The sequence below is a fragment of the Phyllopteryx taeniolatus genome, chromosome 14 (genome assembly GCF_024500385.1).
Source record: "Phyllopteryx taeniolatus isolate TA_2022b chromosome 14, UOR_Ptae_1.2, whole genome shotgun sequence".
In the NCBI taxonomy this organism is placed as follows: Eukaryota; Metazoa; Chordata; class Actinopteri; order Syngnathiformes; family Syngnathidae; genus Phyllopteryx; species Phyllopteryx taeniolatus.
In genome coordinates this window covers 2,847,286-2,862,493 of record NC_084515.1, presented here as the reverse complement: position 1 = coordinate 2,862,493, position 15,208 = coordinate 2,847,286, and the positions used below count along the sequence as shown (strand labels likewise).

The following is a 15,208-nucleotide window of genomic DNA, read 5'->3' as shown; positions in this document are numbered from 1 at the left end:
ATTCAAACTGACGTTCAATTTATACAAAATGTTACCGAGTAAATGTAACTCATTACTACCCACCTTTGCAAGTGTTGTTTTAAAAAAAATAAAAATAACCTAAACCACTGAACATCTTATCCAGTAGGTTGACAACACTAATGTACATTTTGGTCATGATTCAGAGCAAGATTCTGTAAGGCATTGAAAAGGCTTTATTTGATAGATGAGGTACATGTTAATAAAACCAATGTAGTGAAACAGTTCGCGAAATATGTCTCGAATATTGATTTGCAAGTGGCCCGTGAGCATGTTGAGATCAGAGAAAAGAATGCAGCAGGGAAAATATGTTGAGCAGTCTAGTTTGTCTGCTGACAGGTGTGGGAAGAGCACAATTTCTCCAGATCTGTGAAAAAGGAGGGGGAGAAGAGAGAAGGAGGGGGGACAATGTGACAATTTTTTTTTTTTATAACAGACTACGCTCATATTTCCAGGGTGGTTCAAGTCCTGAAAAAGTCCTAAAGCATCGCAAACCTGGAGTGGCATCGCTGCACTGCCTCAGTGATGTCATGGTTATCCATGTAATCTGGTCCTAAGAAGCTCTTATAAGTAGAGCTTGGCACCTCCTGGAGACATTTGGTGAAGTCTTTGAAGAGGAGGTTCTTAGGATCATAGTTAAACATTTTGAAACCTGGGTCGGTGCCGCTTCTTCCGAATCTGGCCTAGGAATTAAAGTTTGGAGAATGTCACATTAAGGTTACCTGTAAAGATAATGCATTTTTGGGTCATCCCCAAATTTCACCCAATGTTGCCAACTTTTGAGTGCAAGAATAATGAGGTGAGCTGATGCACTGGATGCATTTCCCTACCTGCTGTTCCTGGAGAATACTGACAACTTGGTCGCGGGTCTCGGGACGGGTCACCACAGCATGTGCAGGGGTGGCCGCCAGGTGGCAAGACTCAAAGTCTGTGATGGGCACCGGACCCTTGGAGGGGCAAATGAGCTCATAGTCACTGCTCAAGACATCTGCTGCCCACGCTGGACCCTTACTTGCAATGGAGCACAAATATGATTTGTGCAGGTTATGATTGTTTTGGTACTGGCAGGTGTGTGTGGTGTCTAAGGTTGTTACGGTCACTGTTTTCCTCAACAATTGTGTGTTTAATGAAGGCCACATCACCAGCACCCTCAAAAAGACATCTGAAAAGGAAAAAAGATCAAGCTTCCATCCTTGAATGCAGCCTTTTCCAACGCTAGACAGTGGAACCCCGTTAAACTGGACCATTGGGACTGAACAGTGTCAAAAAATAGTTTCCATTTGTCACTTAAACTGCCATTGACAAGGTGTTAGTTCCAGAATTAGCACAATGCAGCCAGAGAATGGGAAGGACGCATTTACAGTCAGATACAATTCTCAAAGGAATGCCTCCATACCTTCATGGAGACCATGTTGAATGTGGTGCATTGGCATGGCGGTGAAAAATATTGTGCATAAACTCTCAGTGCAGAGAGCGCAGCATGAACTAAAGAGTATAAAAGTCTCCAGAACATGCCATTTTGCCTATGGCAACAGATTTAGAACAAGAAGGCACACCAATACCTCACAGCTCATGGAAGCTGCTACGATGAGTGTCACCATGACCAAGCACACCAGCGTGCCAAGTTTGGATGAAATATGACACTTTCAAACCTTTCAGTTTTTTTTTTTTTTTTTTTTTTTTTTAATATAGCAACAATAACTGCTGTACTGGGCATAAGGGGGAAGAAAAAAAATAATTGTACTGTACAGTAATATGGGTGCATATGACTTCAAAAAAGTGCTTCAATGTAACAATCTGCTATATCATACCACCCCTCTGATTAGTTTATCAAGGGTCCACTGTCTGCCAAGTTAATTTAGAAGATGGGTCCGCTTCAAATTTCTTAACCCCCCCCCCCCCCCCCCCCCATGGACTCAGTTGAGGTACTGTGTTCAAATCATATTCAGTCAGCTGGGATAGACTCCAGACATTCTAGCTTTAGAAGTAGACTGCCGTTTTCTGAATGATCTTCATAGTTGCATTTTTACAAATTTTACCTAAAGGCCCCAGCATAGCCGTAGTACTTCTCTGAACTGGGTTGGCACTTGAATTTGTCATCCACAGGTTTCCCACTGCCTGTGCACTGAGAGCAGAACAGAGAGCCACCCGGAGCTCCAGGGACGCAGCCGCTACTGAAGAACTTGCCTGAAGAAAAGGCACAGGGCATGATGTACTTTTGGCAACTAGTTTGGATTTACTGTGCAATAAAGCAAATGATTTGTCCGGGACATTTTTTTACATCGTCATTGGAAATTCAGTGTATTGCAGTTTTCCTAGTGTGCAGACTACCCATACCAGTTGTCCCTATCAAGCAAACTCAGACCCTGTACCTGGTATATTCCCTGCATCAGTGCGCCCAAAGACTGGTTTCAAAAGGCAGACTGACCTAACTGCAACCAACAAACTGCCCTGGTTTAACTTTTAACAAGTGCCACAAGCCAATCAACCTGGTCATCCCCACAGTCAGCTTCGCAATCAAAACAGTGAGCCCATCTGCAGAGAACAAAGACTGTTGCTGACTGAAGAAATACTAGTGCATCAGGCTGCCGCTTGGACTTTAAAAAAAATAAATCACACCAACAGCCTTGGCACTGAAATCCGTGCAGCCCGAGTATTATCTTTTTACCTACACACCCTCTGCTAGAACCCCGAGCTTAACATAAATCACAAGGTTAACAAAGCCCATTTTTATTCAGAGAACGGCCACAAAAGATTAGATTCTGAAAGACCACTTAAACAAATAAAGGACAGTAGACAAAAGCATGTGATGGTTTTTCCCCCACCCAGTTTAAAATTTCTTAATACTCACAGTACTTAAATTCACATTCAATACTATCCAACAACAATGATCAAATTCAGAACATTGTTCTGCATGCAGTAGTAGTTCTATTGCTCAGTTTAAGACGTTTGAAAAGTGCAAACAGTTGCAAAGAGTCATTTGGCTCACTGGGGATAGGCACTTTAAAAACACCGATTAGGGCGCTGAATCCATCATATCTAACAAAACCAAGCCCCTGGCTCCAAACTTCATCTAGTCCGTGTTGAGTCATTTTCCCGGTGTCCCGCTTGTTCAGCAAGCACATTGCTATACACAGTGGTGTCTGAAGAAGCGGGGGGAGAGAAAAAAGAAAAAAAAAAAAAAAAAAAGCCATTTTCAAATCCCAACCAAACGAGTGTTTTTCTTCCAAGCAAAACATTTTTTCCAGTTTCAATCCAATCCCTGTGCACTGCCAAAAACCATCTCAATTTCAACATAAAGTCAGACTTGCAATTTGGTCCTTGAGTTTTTTTGGGATTAAGGTAGAAATTGCAAATTTATTATACCACCCCCTTCCGAGCAATGTCAGCAAAGGCCTGATTATTGGATGTCTCAAAAACAATGATTATCCTGTGGGTGAGTTACGCTGATTTGTCATATGGGGTCTCCCATTTTGTCAATTATGTTTGAAAGAAAATGTACCTTGGGGTGTAACTGATTATACACCAGTGTTGACTAAAGTTTGAAAATGCAGCATTCAAAATATTGCAACATTTACCTCTTGTATCAACATGGGTTACGTGTGTTAGGCTTCTATTGATTCTACAACAAACCCTATCCCAACAATTGCAAGTTAGAATTTATACCGTCATTCAAATATGGGTCTACTTACTGAACTCGTAGCTGCCCGTCTCCTTGTGGATTTTACCCATGGGAATGTTCCAGCCGGCGTTTCTGCCAAAGCCTGTGTGTCAGGACCTCTTCACCCTTAGGTTGGCCCAGGTCACCCCGGAACCCTTCTTGACCACGGTGACTGCGTAGTAGGACGATGACGAGGCTACACACGCCATAATTGGATTTAGATTTTTCTTAAAGAAATCCTCAGAAAATAACTGCAAAAATCATGCATGTTAGAGTCACTGAAAAAGTCACTCATTGGGTGTGAATGCTTGTCTATACTGTACATGCCCGCTGACTGGCTGGCAACCAATCCCAGCTGTACCCGCTTCTCTTAGTCAGCTGGGAAAGAGCCCACCCGAGACCATGGAGGATAAGCAGAAAAGGAAAAAGTAGGATTTCTTACCTCCAGATGTGTTGCACTTGGCTGTGGAGATAAGGGGTACAGATGAAACTCATTGAGAAACAATTGGGAGGAAAAAAATAAAATTTAATATTCTTTTCCTGTACCTTCATCGTACTGCTCCACCATGGCTGGAACCAGACCGCACTGTCCGGCAGTGTACACCTCTCCCCCATCCACTGCCACCGCATCTTTACTCTAAAGTAAATGAAAGATCTGCTTCAAACCCAAAAGGTGGACTTCCTTTTCATTTCCAGGCATGGGTCTTTGCCTTTCATGCATCATGTTATAATCAACATGTCCACACAGTTTTGTATCGATGAAACTGGTGCTGGTGATACTTTTTCTACCTTTCCATGGGTGTTACTGGGTGAAATGGCTGCCTTCCTGTTCCATTCCAGGTATGGTGCGTTAAACTGTGCATTCCGTGACTAAAGATGCCTATCCAATATGGGGTTGATTGGTGAAAAACGTTTTTTTGCGGCTAATTTTCCAAACTTTCCAGGGGGTGCTATAGAGTGAGTTGTGGGTCATAATGTGGACCCTTAAATTGCATAAATTTTCAGAATACATTTGTCATCTTAGCATGATCATCTTAAGGCACTCTTCCACACTGGGGGAAGTCTGACACAGAATTTTGTTTTCGCCATCCACCATGCCATTGACACTCCATGTGTCACATTTCCGTGTCTCGCTGGGGGGGGGAGGAGAAAAACAAAAAAGACCCAAAATTGTTCAAGTGTTCAGCTGAGTTAAATTGACTTTGTTGTTACCTTTGTTCAGAGAGCGAACGGTGCTCATGTAGCCGGCACCCAAATAAAAAAAGGCGTTTGGGTTGGGAGGCAGCCGGACCAGTTTCTGTGTAGAGTCTTTGAACATAAGGTTCTTGGCGGGTACGTACGCAGCGGAAGAGAACAGGTTAAAGCCCTGTTTTGACAAAGAAACATGCACAAAAAACACATTTCTCAAATCAAGTGCATCTTACCCCATTTTAAGCCCCTCCGAGGTAGAAAGAAAAACCCCAATAAAATTCCACATTAACACATTTCTCAAATCAAGTGTGCATCTTACCTGCACTGTGGTGACGCTTCGCCAGATCAAGTCTGCCAGCTCCGGGTCTTGGCGGGTGACCACAGCATGGGCGGGTACCCTGGCCAGGTGGCATTCTTTGTAGTTGTCAATTGGTGCTCTGGTGTTGCCCACACACAACAGCTTATAGTTGGCCTTCTCGCAGTCTGCAAATATTACATTTGTCCAAATTGACAACTGTTGAGATTTATAGTAATCTTCAAAATACATGAACTATAGCAAAAAATTACAGCTGGAGGAGCTGGCGTATGGGCCCTCACAACCACCCTCCAAATGATAGTAACTGACACCCACATGGGAAAAAAAATAAAAAATACAATTCATCATCACCCATCTGTATAGCATACCCACTTCTGATCTGGCTCATTTGGGAGAATGATGATTCTTTAATATATTTTTCATAACCTGAAAGAATTTGGTAGACACCAATCATGACTGACCCATGAAGCAGCCTCAAGGACCCATGCTTGAAATTGAACAGGAATGCCGGGTTGCCAATATCTTTAGACATGACTAAGCAATAAAATTGAATCCAAGGGAGTACCTTGAAGGAACTCTTCCACACTGGGGGTAGTCTGACACAGAATTTTGTTTTCGCCATCCACCATGCCATTGACACTCCATGTGTCACATTTCCGTGTCTCGCTGTGGCCCACGGAACACCACGTGATGGCGCTGGATCCAGCTGCAGTGATCTCTGGGGGGGGGGGGGGGGGGGGAAGAAAAAACAAAAAAGACCCAAAATTGTTCAAGTGTTCAGCTGAGTTAGATTGAGTTTGTATACAAAAAGGAGTTTGTGTTGGGAGGCAGCCGGACCAGTTTCTGTGTGGAGTCTTTGAACATCAGGTTCTTGGCGGGTGCGTACGCAGCGGAGGAGAACAGGTTGAAGCCCTGTTTTGATAAAGAAACGTGCACAAAAAACATTTCTCAAATCAAGTGCGCATCTTACCCGATTTAAGCCCCTCCGAGGCGGAAAAAAAAATATATTCCACATGAACACATTTCTCAAATCAAGTGTGCATCTTACCTGCACTGTGGTGACATTTTGCCAGATCAAGTCTGCCAGCTCTTGGTCTTGGCGGGTGACCACAGCATGGGCGGGTACCCTGGCCAGGTGGCATTCTTTGTAGTTGTCAATTGGTGCTCTGGTGTTGTCCAAACACAACAGCTCATAGTTGGCCTTCTCGCTGTCTGCAAATAAATATTACATTTGTCCAAACTGTTGAGATTTATAGTAATCTTCAAAGTACATGAACTATAGCAAAAAATTACAGCTGGAGGAGCCGATTTATGGGCCCTCACAACCACCCTCCAAATGATAGTAACTGACACCCATATGGGAAAAAAAAAAATCCAATTCATCACCCATCTGTATAGCATACCCACTTCTGATTCTGGCTCATTTGGGAGAATGAGCATTCTTTAATATATTTTTCATAACCTGAAAGAATTTGGTGGACACCAATCATGACTGAACCATGAAGCAGCCTCAAGGACCCATGCTTGAAATTGAACAGGAACGCCGGGTTGCCAATATCTTTAGACATGACTAAGCACTAAAATTGAATCCAAGGGAGTACCTTGAAGGAACTCACCTGGTACAGTCAGATGCTTGACAAACGCCACATCTCCAGCATCTTCTACTAGGCACCTAGTGACAGACGGTTGTTGAGCTTGTTAAATAGTGAGCTGAATGCAAAGAGTGAATCAGAGTGTGCCTTACAGACCCACCCACAATGGGTGAAAACTTCAGAAATGTTTTTATCACTCCCACACACTAATAGATTTAAACAAAAATGCTTCAAGTATTTAGTGCCCGTTGACACTGTCCAAGCTGAAAAGCATGCTTGCTTTAAGCTGTGTCTTGCCAGTTGAATGCTCGAAACTGGTTCAAGTATGTCAAGGAACAGAGCTTGTTGAAACTGGCAACTGTCTCAGAACAACCTGTGTGGGTTAAAATAATCACTCGGAAGGTTATTTAAGTGTGCGCTACTCTTACTAGTGCAATGAATTCTTACTAGTGAGGACAAAGGGCATACTAGTACATTGGCCTTAAGCTGAATAAAGGATCAGAATGATCAAGTTGCTTTCCATACACCTAGTGTTACTAATGCAGCACACTAGTATGTCAAGTGGCACTAGTAGTGAAACGGTGTTACTCGTAAGTAAAGCACTTTGCTTTTAATAACCGTCTTACAGGAAAATACATGTACTTTTTATTCGTATGCTCTTCGACCTCACTTGCAAGACAATTCACAGAACAAGGGCACACGAGTGTCTTACTAGTAGTGAGGCAAAAGTACAACTGTTACTAGTACTACTAGTGTATAAATATTTATTAACATAGCACGTGACAAGTACCATTAGCATGGTTTTGCCTCATTAGTAACAGGTAGTTGTCCTAATATGTAGAAACTTCATCCATCCATCTTCCGAGCCACTTATCCTCACAAAAGTAACGGGAGTGCTGGAGCCTATCCCATCTATCATCGGGCAGGAGGCGGGGTACACCCTGATCTGGTTGCCAGCCAATCGCAGGGCACACAAAAAAAACATTCACACACAGTCACACTTGCGGGCAATTTAGAGTCTCCAATTACCCTACAATGCATTTTTTTGGGAAGTGGGAAGAAACCGGAGTACCTGGAGAAAACCCACAAAGGCACGGGGAGAGCATGCAAACTCCACAGCAGGGGCCGGGATTTGAACCCCGGTCCTCAGAACTGTGAGGCAGACGCTCTAACCAGTCGATCACAGTGCCGCTAGAAACTTCATACACCGGAAAATGTCATTTGTAAGCATCCTTCTAACAGTGCGCCCTAGTCGTTTTACTAGTAAGACCAAGGAGCCTACTAGTACACTGATAAAGGCTGGTGAATAAATGCTTTCCATGACTGTCGATTGACTTTACCCAAGTTGCTGAGCAGCAGTAGCGACGAAAGCAGATGCTTCATGGTGGACGGTCTCCGGGTCAGCAGAGTGAGCTGCAGTCAGAGAGTCCTTTTATAGCCACACTTGAGACTGGAAGGGGTGGGAAGAAAAACTAAATAAAAATAAGGGGCTCAGTTTCCTCAGGTTTCCCAACTGGGTGCACCTTTGTGTGCTTGGAAGCCGAATTAATCTCATGACACACACCATTTTTAAACACATCCTTTTACCATCTGATTTTTGCCTGCATGCACAATTACTATGAAGCTAATAAAAACCTATTTCAGACTGACCCCAAAGGCATCATGAGATTGGACAGCCATTCAACTTTATATTGATTAAAGGCTCAATATTTTTTTGGTAGGGGGTTTACAGCCCCCTTGATGACTTGACATTTTTGCATTATCTGCATAGCACACCTGTCGCAGAAAAAGCGAAATTATGCAGTTTGTGTCAAAACGGCACATGAGGAGACTGCAACATAAGGATGCCAGATACAAAAATGGGTGAGATCAATTACAAAAGCTTTATTTCTCCCCCCCCCCCCCCAAAAAAAGTCAAATATAACAGTGATAAATGGGGTCAACACTGGAGCAACAAAAACTGGAGACTGAAGAGTCACTTTTTACAAATTCAATAGTTTGTCAATTTAGAGAATTTAAAGTTGAATCCAAATATTGAATGTTAAATCAAACTGCTAATCAGCTGAATATTTAGTTTTACCTGAAACATTTTTTAACCCTCAACTTTGATATCAAATAATTAAATGCAGTCTAAATGTCATTTAGGTGAATATTTTAGTTAGTTTTAACATTTAATTTATCTTCAGCATTACCATTTTTTTTTGCATCTTTACACTACATCAACTTAGATTAAAGATAAAAGGCTAAATTTAAATGCCTTAATATTTAGTCTCACCTGAAAGAGTTACATTTTGCATTTAAACCAAAAGTTCTCATTTAGATGCTGAAATCCAAAATGCGCATTAACGAAGTTTCACCTGAAACATACAGATATTTGGATATAAATCATATAATACAGCTCTAATTGAAAAATGTAAATGGGCAAAAAGTGGCCCTTACCCTTTTTTTTTTTTTATAAAAAAAGGTAAACTTGACAAAATGTTGCAGTCATTTTCATCATGAGCCACTTTACAAACAACATCCCATACCAAACCACAGGTCGTCATAGCCAGTGCTGTCCTCCCTAACTTATGGGGAAAACAAACAACAACCTGACTAACAAAGAAACAAGGAATAAATTGGCAACCATACAGCAAACTAAAAGAAACTAAAATAAGAAAAGCTCCACCAGCATGGACCTAAAACAAGGAAGAGTTAGCCAACAAAAACAAAAGGACCTCACCGGTCAACACCAACTTGTTGCCTTTTCCTGAGAGTCAGCTTGACGAGGAGAGAAGACAGACCGCCATCTTCCTCGGCACTCCTTGATATCTTGGCCTCCACCAGAGTGCTAATTGCCCTCAGGTGCTGCAACAAGCAGGTAGGTCAAGGAGGGCGCTCCTTGTGGTGGCCACAGGAACTGAGGGAGCGCCATCACGGCTGCATGCAACAGGGAGCTCAACATACACATCTTCATCAATGTTTGGATTCCCGGATTTTAACATTTGATTTATTTCAACAACAGTACGTTTTCTCGGGGCATTCATTTATTGGTATTGATTGACGGTTGAAGTGGAGCCTTCATCCTGTGTTTTTTTATTTTGTTATTTTTTTCAGTCAACATACCAATGCAATCAAGTCAAAGGAAATATTTAACAAATTCGATTTATGCAGCCGTATTTTTTCCAAGCAACATTCATTTTTTGATTGGTTGGAAGTCATCAGGTGTTAGTAAATATTTCAATCCCAATATTTCAACAGCAACATAAATCTTACATTTCCGAAAGTTACATTAAATCATCTGGAGGATTTTTCACGCACAAAATATTTTTATCAATTTGAATGTGATTCCATCTGCAACTTATCGCAAGGTGTTTTCTCAAGTTGGAAGTGGGCTGAAATATCCAAGTTTGGGCAGTCACAATTTAAGAGCTGCATGATAAAGCTGTTGTTTTTTGGAGTCTGTAGAATAAACAGTCGTGCGCCCCCCCCCCAAATGAGTCATTTTGATTGGCTCGTGCAGGCTATGTGTGCGGTCATGTGACTGCCTTGCCTTGTGACTGCCTAATTGGTGAAAAATTAGTCATTTGAATTGGCTTGCGAAGTCTCCTCGTGCCCAGTCATGTGACTGCCTTGTGTCGTCTGATTGGTGAATTGGAGTCAAATGACGAGTGATCCCGTTTATTGTTATCATTACGGGCACCCTATGCGGAAGTCGAACATGGAGTCTAAAAATCGACACGCACACGCAAGAATGAATAAACAAAATTCGGGAACGGCATGTCGATTTTTTTTTTTTTTTGTCCTGTTCGGTCAAGCAGAAGGGAGGATCTGTATCCCTTTTATGCCGGAACAGTTTTACTGTGTCACAGTGGAGTTTTTAAGCTTCCACAGTGGTTTGTTAGTATTATAATTGAAGTTTATTGACAATCAGAGTTGAAGAGAACTAAGTTTCTAGAGGGGAGAGAGAAACGAAGACAAAAGACAAATCACGAATTGTAAACAGGATGAGAGAAGTAAGTCATTACATTATCTACAACAATGAAACATTAAATATGAGTGTTAGATGGGGTTGTAGTGCTACACCCTGTGAGGGAAGGACAGGACAAGATAGAACAGGACAAGGACAGGAGAAGAAGCATGCAGGACAAGGATCGTGAACCCGGCTGTACAACTGAAGTGTGGTGGGATTGGCTATGTAAATTATAAAAGTCTATAGGACGAGAGTATGAGTGAGGGGATACACAAGCAATTCGCATATTCATGAGTTATTACGTGAGTGGCCCCAGACCCAATGAAAGAGTCCCAGGGGTGTATGCCCACGGACACATTCAAGTGAATTGACACCGTTTTACATGCACAAAGACTGACAGAAGTGTCCTTTAATTGCTGTGCCCGCACCGCGGAGGCTGTGGACCCCACCCAATCAATCGAGGGGCGGGATCGGGACCAAGGTCCACCCGAGAACAGCCCGGTGGACGGGACACATCTCAAACCGAGGGACCCAGGGCGGTCCGCCAGCCCCATCGAGGCGCCCGACAACTGGCCACCCGGTGGGGGACAACCCCCCCCACAAGCCCCACACGCCCACAATGCAGCCAGTCCCCACCCAGCCCAAGGGCAGGAGAGTGTCCGTTGTTTGTTGGAAAGGAGGGCAGATAGGGGCAGTCGACAAGGGAACGATAAGGGGGGGGGGGGGGTTCCCCCCGACTGACAGTCATTGGCCCTACCCCATGTATCCGTGCATGAACATCAAGACAAATACTATACGAGAGTCCACACACAGATCGGCGACCATTACAATTTTTAAGTGCCCAAAAACCAACAACGTGCATTGGGCCCTACAGAAACATTTTCTTTATTCACTTACATGACTGAAGGAAGATGGTTTCCTGACCAGACATGTAAGCACGAGATTTTAAGATTACAGCATGGCACGAATCCCCAAAGCAGCATGTTTTACAGGGACTAGTGACCAGAGAAATAGGGCTCATGTGTCCCTTCCTGGAAGCCGTCACCTTATCGTGGTGGAGGGGTTTGTGTGTCCCAATGACCCTAGGAGCTAAATTGTCTAGGGCTTCACACCCATGGTAGGGTCACCCATGACAAACAGTTCCTAAGTGAGGGACCAGACAAAGCACGGCTCCAAAAACCCCTATGAAGAAAGAAACAAATGGTTCTAGGTTTCCCTGGCCCGGACGCAGGTCACCGGGGCCACCCTCTGGAGCCAGGCCTCGAGGTGGGGCTGCACCCATGAGGCCCGGCTGGGCACAGCCCGAAAAGGTAACGTGGGTACCCCTTCCCATGGGCTCACCACCTGTGGAAGGGGCCATAGGGGTCGGGTGCATTGAGAGCCGGGCGGTGGCCGAAGGCAGGGACCTTGGCGATCCAATCCCCGGCTACAGAAGCTGGCTCTAGGGACGTGGAATGTCACCTCTCTGGCAGGGAAGGAGCCCGAGCTGGTGTATGAGGTTGAGCAGTTCTGACTATATATAGTCGGACTCTCCTCCACGCATAGCTTGACTTCCTTCGGGTGGGGGGACGGGTCCAGATTGTTGTTTGTGCCTATGCACCAAACAGCAGTTCAGATGACCCACCTTTTTTCGAGTCCTTGGAGGGGGTGCTGGAGAGCGCTCCCGCAAGGGACTCCCACGTGGGCAGTGACAGTGAGACCTGGAAGGGTGTGATTGGGAGGAACGGCCCCCCGATCAGAACCCGAGCGGTGTTCTGTTCACAAAAGCATAAGGGTGTCCACACGTGCACTTGGCACCAGGACATCCGAGGTTGCAGTCCTCTAAGTTTATGATTATTTGCAAAATATGATGCATGACAGGGTTGGAGGATTCAAAATCATCATCACCATTTTCCTGGAGATTCGTACTTGGACTAAGTTAAGCTATAAATGTGCAGTAAAAACATGCTACAACATATATACATTCTACCCGGGTAGCATTCACACATTACACACTGACAAATGAACGAACATCGAAATGCAACAGCGGTGAGCTGTGAAGAAACAATTTAGGGTTGTTTATATTACCGTAATTTCTTGTGTATAATGCGCACACATGTATAATACCGACCCCCAAAGTTGACCTCAAAATTCTGGAAAACCCTTATGTAAAATCCATTTTTACAATGCATGATTTTCCTTCTACCCATATGATCAAAACATGAAGTATTATCTCTATTTTGTTAGTTTTTTTTCCAAAGAATTATTCTGAAATTAAGCATGTTATTTGAACACAATCCTTTTTTTTTATTATTTACTTGGTCTTATTTTGAAATTCACAGCCCAACTTTTTAGTAAATTAGAAAACACAGTTCTCATGTTTGATTACCCAGACATAATTTGTAAGATTGGTACAATTCTTGAAACAAAACATGAAGGACCAAGCGAAACACATTTTAATTTTAATGGTTTTCAAATTTAACAGTCAAGCATTTCAGAAAAGCATTATTCAACAAAACGATAAAAAAATTAATGGTTGTTCAATCATTTAAAAAAAAAATAAAATTTTTTTTTCACAAATTCTGCCAGGGTATGTAAACTTATGAGCACTACTGTACATATGCAGTCAAATGTACCCGTCATATTGGAATGAAAGTGTAGGCTGCACCTGTTTCATAACCACTAGATGGCGGCATACATTTCTAAAATGTTCAAGTTTTTTCCATTTGCCCGATACCTACGGATAATGCGCACTATTGACTTTTTTTTTGGGGGGGGGGGGGGGGGGGGGGGAATGCGCATTATACGAGATATTACGGTAATTAGAATTCGGATTGTTTTTTGTTGAAAAAAAAAGTACATTTCTGTGTCCAACTTATTACAAACCCTTCCCTCGCTCCTTGAGTTGAACTTGATTACACACCAGTGCTACAACTGCATCATCAGGCTCTTTTCCAGTCTGTAAACTCTTGCACAGCAGTTTCCTGACCCTGCCCAAATAAGTAACTTTGATCGGCCTCCAAAGGCTTAATGTGTAGTGATGTGACTGCCTTGTGTTATCCGATTGTGAACTCAACATGTCCACCAATGTCCTATGCAGAAGTTTAAGTCTAAAAATAAATGCTGCACGCAATACAAGTAGCGCGCGGCCTGTCGACCATTGTGATGAGTAAATGATTCTTCGCACCATAAATACTCAGTCAAATGTATGGTACATTGAAACTCCTCTGACAAACACATCCACCCATTTACTGTACCGCTTTAACCTCACTTGGGTCACGGGCGTGCTGGAGCCTAGTCCAGCTATCTTTGGGAGAGAGGTGGGCTACACCCTGAACTGGTCGCCAGCCAATCACAGGGGACATCTAAACAAACATTTGCACACACATTCACACCCAAGGGCAATTTAGTCTTCCATCAACCTACCATGCAAGTTTTTTTGTTTTTTTTTTCGGGATGTGGGAGGAAACCCAGAGAAAACTCACACAGGCACAAGGAGACAATACAAACTCCACAGTCGGGGTGGGATTTGAACCCGGTCCTCAGAACTGTGAGGTAGATGTGCTAACCAGTCAACCACGCTGACAAGTACATCCATCCAAAATGTTACTGAGTAAATGTAGTGCATTACACCTTTGCAAAAACCTAAAGCTGAATATCTTATCCAGTATGTTGACTACAACACCAATGTACTTTTTGGTAATGATTAAGAGCAAGATTTTGTAAGGCATTGAAAAGGCTTTATTTGATAAATGAGGTACATGTTAGATAAACAGTTTGCGAAATAGGTCTTGAATATTTGCGTAGGGATAAGTGGAACCCCAATAAACCGGACCATCGGACTGAATGGTGTCCAAAAATACTCTCCATTTGTCACTTAAACTGCCATTGACAAAGTCCAGAATTGGCTGTTGCGGCGCAATGCAGTCAGAGAATGAGACTCATTTACAGTCAGATCCAATTCCCAAAGGAATGCCTCCAAGCAACCATGTTGAATGTGGGGTATTGGCATGACAGCCATGTCATGATGGTGAAATCTATTGAGTATCAACTCACAGCAGAGCGCGCGCAGCCTGGCTGTGGCACTCACTCTGAAGAGTACAAAAGTCTCTGCAATAAGTAATTTTTTGTCAAGCTGTTTGCCTTTGGCAACAGATTTGGAACTCTGAGGCACACCAATTCATCACAGCTCATTAAAGAGACTCCTATGATGAGTACTGTACATCGTCACCATGATCAAGCACGCCAGCGTGCCAAGTTTGGATAAAATGTGGCAGTTTTGAACATTTACAATAACTGCTGTACTGGGCGCTAAGGCCATGAAAAACTGTACTATACAGTAATATGGTGCATATGGCCTGGGGGAGGGTATAATCAAAACAAAAATGAATGGGCAACAGTTACATCATAGGACCCAACCCCTCTTAGTCTGTTCTATCGAGGTTCCACTTTGTCTGCTTAAGTTAATTTAATTCTGTATACAGAATAGAAGACCGCTT

General features: G+C 43.1%; 1 pseudogene; it reads right to left on the bottom strand.

Moving 5' to 3' along the window:
• Positions 1 to 215: 215 nt before the first annotated feature.
• LOC133488689 (serotransferrin-like) overlaps positions 216 to 15,208 on the bottom strand; it is an 83,198-nt pseudogene continuing 68,205 nt past the window's right edge.